Here is a 12767-nt window from a genome sequence, read left to right on the forward strand (position 1 = left end):
TGAACCTCAGGTCTTCAAAAAGAGGTATTATTATCCCTAGTTTATAGGAGTGCTTTAAGGATTACAGATAATACTTTTAAAAGATTTATTGATTTCTTTGAGAGAGAAAGAGAGTGCCCCCCACCCCCCCATTCATGTTGGGGAGGGGCAGAGGGAGAAATCCTAAGCAGACTCCCCACTGAGCTCTGAGCAGAGGCAGGCTCAATCTTAAAAACCATAAGATCATGAGTTGTATGCTTAACCTACTGAGCCACTTAGCTACCCCAGATTACAGATTATACTTTTAAAACAAAACATAATAATACAATTAAACAATTTACTTTGTGCTACACATTGTTCTATAGTCAAAAGGAGATCCAGGATTTAAACTCAGTTAGGCTCCAGAGCCTATATACATTCTCATAGTAAATATACTATGTTACTCAGCAAAAGATGGCATTCAATTCAATAGTTGCTATTATTATTTTTATCATGTATGGCTACTGAATTTCTCATGAATGCATTTCTTATTTTACTGAAAAAAATCTTAGCCCTTTGAGAACAGGGACATTGTCTTATATATATATATTTTACTTTTACAGTATTGTATTTGCATAGGATATGCTAATTATTTGTTGAATAAGTGAATAAATGATGAACCATTTACAGAGAGATTATTTACCTCCTAGATTTTAAAATCACTGTTTTACCTCTCATAACATCCTTCTTGGAAAAAAACCAGAATATTCATACAGTGCCTGCTTCTAGATCAAATACAAATTCCCCCAAGAGATTGAACTTCAGTATTGTTATTGATTGTTTCTGTGCACTCCTGGAGATATCATTCTTAAGCACTATACCAGGTTTTGCATTCCTGGAGCCTTTCCCATCAGGATCTGTATTTAGTGGCTTCCTGTGGCTGCTAGGGAGAAGTTGAAACTCCAGTCCTGATCAGGGCAAGCAAAGATTCTAAAGGAAAATAAGGTTCTGATGCCCACAACAAATTCAATACTCTGGATTTGACTGAAGTATAAACTACTGAGCCAACAAACAAAATGTGTGCAGCAAAAACTTGCTGCAAACTGACTGTTGGGGATTTTTTTTCTCACATTTTGGAATATTTAGGGCTGGCTGACTCGGCCTAATTGGACTAGCAGTATGAAGGAACTTCTGTGTAATATTTAGCATTTCCAGTGACTTTGGCGTTAAGTCTGGACATTTTGTTTCTTAAGAAACAGTTTTCTTTACAAATCTGTCCCAATGACCCTGTCATCCTTGCTTCTCACCAGAAAATGTCTCAGTTCTGAACATCATCGGGCTATGTCTTTCATTCCCTAATGACATATTTGGGGACTTCCTTTTGTTACCTACTGGGGCTAAACTGTGAATTCAGGGTCACAGGCCCAGTCCTTTAAGTGGGAAGTTAGAGTAATGTCTCCAAGGATCCTGTTTCTTCTCTCAGTCTGGGAATGGAATCAAGCCCCACAATTACCTTGTCAACCTTTTCTCCAAAAGCCAAACCAGTTTTCCACACTGTGCATTATATAAATATATCAAACTTATTCTTCTAAAATTATTGCATGTTGTTGGGCAGTTATCTGTATTTTCACAATAATTACAAACATAATTATATAATTATAATATAATAATTATAACCATACTTTTGCCTTTTAATTTTCTAATTTAAATATCATTTTCATACAATAGAATACACAGATATTGAGTTACAGGTACAAGAGAATTTTTCCTTTTTGATATATGTATTTTTAAAAACAGCTTTATTGAAATACAACTGGCATAAAATATAATCCAACAATTTAAAATGTACATTTCAATGAGTTTTGATAAATATATACACTCATGTAACCACCACAACAGTCGTGAAACAGAACAATTCCATTACCTCAAAGAGTTCTGTCATGCCCTTTTGCACTCATCCCCCTTCCTGCCAACCCTTGCTTCTGGAACCATTGATATAATTTCTAACACTATATTTTTGCCTTTTATAGAAATTGGTATAAATGGAATTATATTTAATTTAGCATAATGATTTTGATATTCACCCTCATTGTTTTTGTGTCAATAGATCATTCCTTGGTAGTTTGTTTATACATTAAGTAGGAAATAGACATTTGAGTTGTTTCAAAGTTTTGAGTGTTATAAATAAAGCTGCAATGACTATATAAATATAAGTCTTTGTGTGAACATATGTTTTTGTTTTCTCTTGGGTAAATTCTTCAGTGAGACTGGTAGGTTGCATGGTAGGTGAATGTTTAACTTTTTAAGAAACCATAAAATTGTTTTCTAAATTGACCATACCACTCTGTAATCGCTCCGGAAACATATGAGGGTTCAAGCTGCTCCAACACATCCTTACTAACATTTAATATTGTTTGTTTTGTTAACTTTAGCAATTATAGTAGGTATGCAGTATGTCATTGTGATTTTAATTTGTACTTTCTTAATAATTAATGACAATAAAAATTTTATATGTGCTTTTATGTCATTAATTTATCTTCTTTAAATGTCTATTCAAATTTCCTGTCCATTTCTTCAGTTGGGTTGTCTTATTATTTAGCTGTAAGAATTCTTTATATATTCTGGATACAAGAGAATTACCAGTTTTTCTCTTTTGCAAATATTGTCTATCTCTGTGGCTTACCTTTGCATTGTATTTGTAGTTTGAATTTTGATGAAATCCAATTCATCAATTTTTTTTTCTTTTACAGTTGGTGCTTTTGTATCCTATCTAAGAAATCTTTACTTAACCAAAGATCATAAGGATTTTCTTTTATGTTCTCTTCTAGCAGTGTTATAGTTTTAGCTGTTACATTTTGGTCACTGATCCATTTTGAGCTAATTTTTAAAATATATGGTATAAGGTAATGGTCTATGTTCATGTTTTTGCATACTGATATCCAATTGTTCCAACAATGGTCTGGTTAGCACAGGAAATTTCCTTGCCATTCATTGAGCTGCAACTGTACCTTCTCCAGTGAGATCTGAACTCTGGCTTTGGCCAGTGATTCTCCCCTCAAAGTGTGTTCTTATTTAGGAAGTTTCCCTTAGCCCTATAGTACTGTTTGGCGTTCTCTGTACATCTTATTCTATACATCTTATAGTTACACTTTTCTTATGGCCCATTATTTCTTTATACTAAACTAAAGCAGTAGACTAATATCAACCAGGAATTTTACCTACTTTGTTGGACTTGTTTTCTTTTTCCTGATGAATTCACCCTTTTGCCATTATGAGATTTCTCTTTATTTCTAGTAATACTACTTGTTTTTAATTGTATTTTGTATGATATTAATACATACAGGCCATATTTTTTATGTGTATTGATTAAATGATACATATTCTTCCATTGTATTACTTTCAAACTATTTCTGTCATGCTTAAAGTGTCTTACTTGTAAAGATATAGTCTGTCTTACTTTCTAATACAGTTATAAGTATGGTTGGTTTGTGTCTGCCATATTGCTATTTATTTTTTTAAGTTACAGCATTTGTTGGTTGCTACTGTTATTTCTTTTCTCTCCTTTTCAAACTTTTCTCTCCTTTTCGATCTTGTATGGATTGGGCATTTAAAAAAAATATTTAGTATCTCCTCTACTGGCTTTGAACTATATCTTTATGTTTTATTTTTTAAAGTGATTTCTGTAGAGTTTTGAAGCAATCACAATCAACTCTGAATTAATATTGTGTAACTCATGTATAATGTAAGACCCTTACAACAGTATTCTACAATTATCCTCCTCCCATTACCTGTGCTATTCTTATTTTACATTTTATGTTTTAATGTATTAAATCTCACAAAACATTATTATTTTTGCTTTAACCAGAGAATACTCTTCTGACAAATTAGGAAGTGAAAAAATATCTCTTATTCATCCACATATTTGCCATTCTCAGTATTCTACAGATCTGAGTTTCCATTTAGTTTCATTTTTCTTCACTCTGAGGAACTTCTATTAATAACTCTAATAGTGCAAGTCTCCTGGAAAAACTCCCTCCACTCTCTTTAACCAAAAATATCTTTACTTTGCTTTCATTTTGAGGAATATTTTCACTAGAGTTGAAATTCTGGGTTGATTCCTTTTTCCAGTACTTTAAAGATCTCATTACATTATCTTCTGGCTTCCATCATTTTTGATGAGAAGTTATTAGTAAGTCTTATTGTTCTTCTGTTATATGTGTCTTTTTCTCTGGTTGCTTTTAGGATCTTCTCTTTATCATTGGTTTAATAACTTTGTAATGTGTTTCTTTCTATATGACTCTTTATACTACTTGAAGTCCATTGACCTCCTTGGATCTATGGATTTATGTTTTCAACAATTTTGAAAAATATTCAACTATTATGTTTTAAAAATATTTTTTTCCTGTGTCAATCTCTCTTATTCTTCTGGCTCTCTAATTCCAGATATGCTAAACTGTTTCATTTTGTCCCACAAGTCACTAAAGGCTCTAGAGGTTCATCGTTCATTTTCTTATCAGCCTTTTTTTCTCTGTGTGTTTTGATTTGCCTAGTTTCCATTGCAATGTCTTCAAGTTCACTAATATTTTCTTCTGTAGTATCTAATATTATAGTAAACCCATTCAGCAAAATTTTCATTTTAGATATTATATTTTCTAGTTCTAAAATTTCCATTTGGTTATTTTTTAGTCCCCTTTTCTCTATTTAGATTCTTATTTGTTTCCTATTTATGATAAAGTTTTTCTTTTAAATCCATGTGCATGTTTATAATAGATATTTAGTCTCCATGTGTTAATTTCATCAATTCTCTCTCTTTATTGTTTTTTTCTTCTAGAGAGTGCTAATTTTAACTCTATTTGTGAAAGTACAAGAAATGGCTGCATCAGACAAGGATGGATCATCTCCAGAAGAGATGGGTCAAATTCTCTACCAAATTCCTGATATGGATGGTGCTTCTATCTCCTATTTTTCTGGGAGAGAGGAATGAAAGTTTAGATTACTACCAGGTCCTGATGCCAAAAGCTCCTTAAACCTAAACTTTTCTCCATAATAATGAGCTATAGAAGCAACCATTGGTATTATTTATCATTATACTTGACAAGAATATGCCTACTCTTGTAAGCACTTTAAAAAATTAGATCTGAAATCCTCCCAGTGGCTTTGCAAGATGGGTATCTCATAAGCATGGTACCTTAATTTCTTTCGGACTTGCCAGTATCTGATGTAATCTCTCTTTTTACATACTTTTTTTAAATCCCTTTTATGGCAAATATCTCTTTCCTAATTTACCTTTCTTCTTTATTTATAAATTCTACCAAAAGAGAATTTATTCACCAGACTGTCCACTTCTCCATGGCACCCTTAGAATTAGAAATAAATTCCCTGAAAGTTTTATAATTTTAAAAATAAATTCAGAGATCAATATACCACCTTCTTTCTAATTTGGGGGAATAAAAACTACCTAAGATGCATTTAGTCTCTGGTGTCAACAACACTTTCCACACATTTCTACACAGCCAAGTGGCCACTTTAATCTAGGTCAATTATCATATAATTTTTATTTATAGAGAAAAAAGAGTTCCCTACCCATTAAATACATGTTTCTCTGTAAATATTTCTAAAGAACAGGGTACTTCTCACCCAGGGACTCCCATAGGATTAGTGTCTTACTTTGTTTTGTACCTGATCCTGTCTGATCAGATAAAGCTCAAGTGTCCACAACCCAGAGCTTCAACTCCCCCAGAAGGACTGCAGAAAGTGTGCATTTCAAATTATGCTCTTCTTGGCTGTGAAATCTTTCCCCCACGGTTGAGAGATTTTTAAGAAATTCTGACACACATGATTCAGTTGCTGCCTCAACCTTGACAAGTCCTAGAAGTTTCTAGGCCAGAGTCCATTCTGTTAGGTTAGCTCTTGCTTTGCAATGAGGTTAAGCCATTAGATATTCTAATGAGGGCCCAACTTGTACATTCTCACTAAAGATTAATTTGGCTTCCTTGCAACATCTGTGTTCTGCTGACTCCTATCTGTTCCCCAGGCTGCAGGGCCAAACACATCCATCATCATAGACAGGACCTTGGAAGCCATCCCTTGCTGTTGCTTCCACATATCAAAGAATGAGTCAACTCAGGCAGGGAGACCCCTGGAATAGCCTGTCCCAGGGGCTCCCTCTCCTCAGAAGCCCTTCCCAGGTCTCCCCACTCACCTTTTGGGGCTGAATCTTATGAAGGCAACAATACAGATGAGTCCTTGAAAGCACAGCAAATGGAGCATGTTGAAAGGTGGCTTTACAGAGGCATTACAGCCACCCGGAATCTGGCATTTCTGCCATAGCTCCCTACCCAAAATAGCAACTGGTGAAACTTAACCTGAACACTGTTGTCAAAAACAAGTGTGAGTATTTTAGTTAATGTTTGGAAGCCATCCCATCTGTGAATGTGGGTTCACCCTGAGGCCCAGTGAGGGATTTCAAGAGCCTGGCTTTGTCCTAGGCTTTTGCCCTAAAGCTTTCCTCACTTGTTGACAGAGTGCTGCAGGTGAGCAGGAACTGGTCCAAGTGTGCAGTTAAGAGAGGAGCTGAGAGAAATCCATAGGCACTGGCAGTCTTCAGAGTCACGGCTCCACACACACTGGGCACACACTCCTCAAAAAGGTTGTCTGCATGGGTATGGATGACTGCCCTGTGTTCAGTGTCCTTGTGGGTGCCCAGACTTCCAGAGGCAGAACTCTGACTTGACATCAACTCTGCATATTATAGATAGGCGCCCCACCACAGGTATAGGCAGCTGTGAAATAGATCCACCTGTGTAACATATAATCTACATGAAGAAATGCAATCAAAGATGATCCAGACCGTTTGGAGAGGTAGGAAGTTTCTTGATAACTGAGGTAGTCAAGCCTCAGCTGGTAGACTGTAAAATGAGGAAGTCATACAGAGGGTTCAAGCATTAGATGAGTCATTTTAAAATACTGTCTTTGAGGACTCTTCCACTCTGAAATTACATAGTCTATGAATTCTCCAGTCAGCAGCACATGCTAAGTTGATAGCACAGACATATACTACCTGCAAATGTGTGCATCAAGCCATTTACAAGTTTATACCATATATGTGCTTAGCTTTAGTGCCTCAGTTAAACAGAACAAACAAGCACAGAAGCCATTTATGCACATTTGCATAAATGCACTTGTTTGTATACAAAGGTGTGCATACAGACCAGCCAGGGTGACTAAAGAGCCTGGGAGCCTTCATGCTGTAGCTTAAGTGATTTGTTAATTCCTAAAACTAAAAAGGAAATAGTCATTTTTACAGCCCTTTTCTTTCTTTGCTTTGTTGAACTGAATAAATGATGAGGGGTCCCTAAATAATATAGCCCTTTGCAAAAAATGAGAGAAAAGTTAGGTGGTTGGGTAAGTGCAAGACATGGAAAAGCATGCTTTATTTCTCAGAAATATCACTGTACTTATGAAAACACAGGAGGAAGAAGGGGAAGGGGCCAAGATCAGGAGAGCCTTTCCCTGATTACAACTGTCATTAACACAGGGTAGAGGGTATTGAGTGGTCTCCTGGACACAAACACAGAGCCCCCCACTCCCCAGTCTAGTCCTCTAGTGCATCTGCTTCTGCTCGGCACCAGCTAGCTTAATGCACAGCCCACTTAGTCTATTTATTGCCTCTTACTCTCTTTAAAGTGAAGCTAGGGGCCTTTGTACCAACATTGATCAATGAGGGAGCATTCACTCCTTTCCAACGTCAGATGAAGAAAAGAGAGGAAAGTTATGGAGGAAGCAGGAAGAGAAACAAATGATAAGTGGACCAAGTTGAAGTGTTTCTAGTATGACTGCATTGGGATTCTAAGGAAGGCACTAGGATGTCCCTTACCGAGGACTTTTGGGGAAACAGTAAGACAGAGTTAATGGGGCAGGCAGTTTTGCAGACTGCACTCCAAACCCGGTTAGGAAGCATTTTGTTAAATGCCTCAGATTTCTGCTTATTCCCTACTTTAAGGTGTGTGTTGGGAAGGGGCTGAAGTGTAAACCACATAGCCCTTACCTACGCTTACCTGATCAGCTTATTAGAAGCACATTTACCAATTATGAAACTAATATATTGTACTGGCTAAGCTTAAATGAAAAACTTTAATGAGAACACTGACACAATGACGTATTTATAAGTCTTAATACGAGAATTGACTAATTATCTTTATTCTGGCCAAATCTATACAGTGAATTGGTCTGAATAACAAAATGGCTTCATCCATTGTCCCCAGTTGCCTTAAACAACTATATCAGAGTGCACTTAATGACAAATGTAATTATGCCAATAGTACTATCTACCAATTATTTGGGCAGGCACTTAAAAATTATCTTGACTTCTCACAACAACACTGCAGATTGGTATTAACCAATTTACAGAGAGGGAACTGAAACAAAGAGATGTAAAGTTCCTTGATCAAAGTCATACAGCTAGTAAACTGGGGAGCCATACCTCCTTCTATAGCACTCTCTACACCCCCTACTCAAATTTTCTGAATACAAACATAATCTAATAGGATTTGTGTACAAGGATTAGGTAGAGATGACAAACTAACATATGGTATAGACTCTCACTTTATCACCCTCAGAGAAGCTGAGGGGCCCTCAGCCGCACTATCTTGGCTCAGCAAAAGTGCAGTAGAGAAGGAGGTGGGAACACTTTGGCAACTGTGACTTTCTCCTAAGCGCCAAATATACAGAAATACTATATCTGCTCTCTCTCTCTAACTCACATGAGCAAAGGCCAGGGAGAAACTTACTAAATTTCAAATAGAAGGGTTTCATGGGCTGCTGCTGATCTTATAGATTATCAACAAATCCTGAAACAAGGAAGATCATAGGTTATCACCTCTCCAATCTATGCAGGGAGATACTAGGGCCAATGTTGTTGTGAAAGCTCAAGTTCACACTTGTCATGCAGTATGTGATTTGGGATCCACGCTGATTCAAATGCTTAGTTACTGGAAACCTTATTACTTATAGTGTTGTCTGTGGACCAGCAGCCTCAGCCTTGCCTGGGAACTTACTAGAAATGCAGAATTTCAGGCCCTACTCCAGACCCGCTGAATCAGAAGCTATATTTCCACAAGATCCCCAGTTTATTTACATGTACATTAAAGTTTGGAAGACATTACTCTAAGGGACAGTTGTACATGAGGAGTCTAAAATGCTGGATTCTTAAGGAGACAGGTTATTTGACAAAAAAGTGCAGCTGAAATTGTTTTTATAAGTATAGGAACTGCTAAAAGGGCATTTTTAGCAAATATAGTCCCTGAAAAATGTCTTGGTTCACGTTGTAAGGATCAACACACCTTTAATTGGTTGAGGCATCAGAAGCTCTAAATTTTACAGCCCAGATATAGTCTCAACATGACTTGTAGAGTATTCATGGAAGGGCAGTAAGTTTTGCTTCATTGGTCTCATGTCTGACTCTGAATTTCCTTTCTCTAGGATTTAAATTTCATTAGCAGTGTTATAGTTAGAAAGGTATAAGGCCTTTTGCATGACTTTTTCTCAAGTAATATAAAATTACCCAAAGAAGAATAAGTACACAATTTAAGCAGCACCGAAAATCCATGTTTTATATTTAAGATGATGTGATAACTTTAAAGCTACAAGGTGAACCTCAAGGGGGTAAAAAGGTCCTTTTACAGAATCTCTCTATAATCATACAGAGTTATCAAAACACTGAGACCAGTGCAGCCATAGCATTAACCTAGGAATGCCCATTCAGGCGACCCTTGGTGAGACAATGAGCATCACTGGTAAGTTTCAAACAGAAGTAATTGCTCAATTCTCTAACAGGTCATCAAGTACCCGAGTTGCAATCACACAGATGAGTCTTTTGAGAAGGAACTGTGTAAGCCATTAAGAGCCTTCACCATATTAGAAAAGGGTAAAAATATGACAGAAAGACAAGAGATAGAGAAAAAGAGAGAGAAGTGAAGGAGGAAAGGAAGAGAAAGGAAGCAGGGAGGGCAAAACAAAGGAGCAAAGATACACGTAATTACTTTGAACTAGGTGCTGTGGTAGATCTTTTAATACATATCTTCTCAAATACAGTTAATAAAATTGAGGCCCAGAGCTTTATTAATTTTCCCAAGGTCAAATAGTAAGTCTGAGTACAGAATTTTCATCTAGATTTATAACAGCACCAAAATACAGTGTTTTCTAAATGTCTGCTGATCATTGAATCACAGACCACTACATTTTCAAACTGGAAAGAACCTTAGAGAGCAGAGTTTTGAAACTGTGAGTCTCCTAGAATTGAAGTGATTGGTGGATTCTAAATGACCCACTGTAAGGGATTTATTTGCCTGAGATCACACAGTAGGTAGGCAAGAATGCCTACAGAAAACAGAACTATTTTTGAATGTATCACCATACACAGCAGGCGGGTATTTTGCAGAGCATAATTATTGAGCAATATGGTCACCACTTGCCTGGTCTGAGATAGTTTGCTCAGAAGTGCAAAAAAATTGGTTTCCACATGATTGAAACCAACTTAGGATTTGCAGGTGTCCAGAACTTAGCCACTCCTAGAACTTGTCCAGAGGGAATTGGCTTACCCAAAGTCAAGTATGACTTCCTGTTTTTAAGAAATAAGGCTTAAACTGCTTGTTAAAAAAGCTCATTGAATTTCTTGGCCAAGATATAGCTTAAAAAAAAAAAGACAGTCTATTTTGATGATATAAGTGTAATTGAATCAGAACCATATGGATTGCATTCCCCCTTTTAAACAGCACATGAATTAGAAATTAAGTGTTCATTCTCCTCAAAGTAATTAATGACTCAATTGATTAAATATGATACTGGCCTTAATCACCATGCTGAGCTCACACTGGCTCCGTTTTGCAGGAATCAAGATACTTGCTAACTCCCAGACTCAGCTCGCATACATTTCTGTTTATATCCTAGGTTAGTTTTGTTTTGTTCCCCACAAATAAGATATACTCTCCGATAAGCACATGGGCAGCCTGATCATAATGCAATACCTTTGCTCAGACCTCTTTTCCTTTAGGTGGGCCCTAAAGGGAGGGGAGGGGGCACAGATTCTTTCTGTTCTGGCTCTTGATTGGGTTGAGCTTTGGGGACAGAGGCAGAAGGCTGGGAACTGGGAAGCTTCAGGGAGGTAGGTCCTGTCTGACTAAAGTACCTCTCCACTCCTCATCATTCACAGAGCTATAGTCCCTTGAAAATATTATTCTCAGCCAACCTGGCTTAATGTATTTTTCAGTCACCTCTCAGCCAGTCTAGCTCACAATCTTCACACTTGTCTTCCTAGTAGATCCTAGAGAGATGGCAAGTAGGTATGTCTCTTTACACTATTATTTTACGTTTTGATTGCTCCTTCTGACAAGGGCATTCATACCTGCTGTGCTCCCACCTCTTTTCAGGCTCCATACAAGGAAGTTTTCTCACAACTACCCTTAAAGGTAAGGTAAGTATTATCAGCTTTGTTGAATAAAAGAGGAAACTAAGACTTGAAGAGCTGGAGCAACGTGCTTAAAGCCACACAGGTGGGAAGTTGTGATTCAGATGGCTCAGTAAGTTCCAGATGACTCCAAAGCCTGCTGCCTTTGCACCATACTGTCATCCTCTTAGATACTGATACAGACTCACATCAGCCTTCTGTCCTAAATGGTCACTAGCCCACATCTTTCTCTTCTGTCACTAGTTTATTTTAGAAGTACAAAGTGAGCAAAGAGATGGGCTTGTGTCACTGATGCACATGTAAGGCAGGACAATAGTCATTAGTTCTTACAGACCACCCTACCCAAACCTTACCCAAAGAATCAAGAAGCTACGGAAAACCATCCTTTTGCCACCTTTTCCAGCTTCTACACTTTCTGTGCTTTTCACAAAACTTATCATTTTGAAAGATAAAACTAAAAATATATGCATGTATTATTGAATGGGTTTAATGTCTTATTTAAACAGTTGTTCATTTGTAAATCCTTACTGAGAGAGTTACTACATGTCAAAATTTAATATAATGGTAGAATCCTATATATGTTTATAAGCATGCTTTCAAAATTCACACTATCCCACAGATAGACCTAGTACACCGGATTACTACCTATATGCACACATTACTCTGTTGAACTACTTGGACACAGGAAAACCACACATTTTTATACAGTTCACTCCCTCATAAACAAACACACCCACATAAACACATGGAAATAATATGCAAACACAAAGAGATTTGCAAATGTACTCACAAATAAATCTGCAAAAAAATGGAAAAGTCACATGCTTATTCACACTTCTCTGTCATCTCTCTTTCCTCCTCCTTTTTTTTCCCTCTCTCTCTCTTTCTCTCTCTGATACACACAGACACACATATCAAAGCCTCGAAACAAATAGCTTTTCAAATTTTGTAAGCAGAGTAAACAACATATGTACAGGCACAGAGCAGGGGGATGCAGACCATGCCTGGGAATCTCAGCGTGGCTGGGGTTATGAGGTGAGGGTTTCAGAGGGTGTGGCAGGGAAGTGAGACTGGAATGGTAGGTAGAAGACAATAACTAAGTTTAGACTTTCTGGTACTGCACGCAATGAGCATCAATACAGGGCCTTATGCAGGATGGTCATCAGGCCAGATTTTAGTGTAGGGAAGAACTCTTTCTCCATTAAGGAAGATGGAGAAACTGAAGGCAAGACCAGTTAGAGGATTACTGTGATGACACCAGAGGCGGGTGTGTGTGTGTATACTCAAGCAGTGACCCACTTATATGTCCAGGTCAGAAACTCCAGAATCTCCTCTGGACTCCCAT

At 37.2% G+C, this 12767-nt stretch overlaps 1 long non-coding RNA gene across 1 annotated transcript in view; it reads right to left on the minus strand.

The window, feature by feature from the left end:
- Positions 1–6283, minus strand: part of LOC141373337 (uncharacterized) — an 86039-nt gene extending 79756 nt beyond the window's left edge. The window contains exon 1 of the long non-coding RNA XR_012379215.1: positions 6161–6283. This is a non-coding gene — a long non-coding RNA (uncharacterized lncRNA). The remainder of the gene's footprint in view (positions 1–6160) is intronic.
- Between the last annotated feature and the right edge of the window lie 6484 nt (positions 6284–12767).

This window comes from Callorhinus ursinus, unplaced genomic scaffold, assembly GCF_003265705.2.
Source record: "Callorhinus ursinus isolate GAN/ISIS: 27379988/994484 unplaced genomic scaffold, GSC_fseal_2.0 scaffold9, whole genome shotgun sequence".
Taxonomy (NCBI): domain Eukaryota; kingdom Metazoa; phylum Chordata; class Mammalia; order Carnivora; family Otariidae; genus Callorhinus; species Callorhinus ursinus.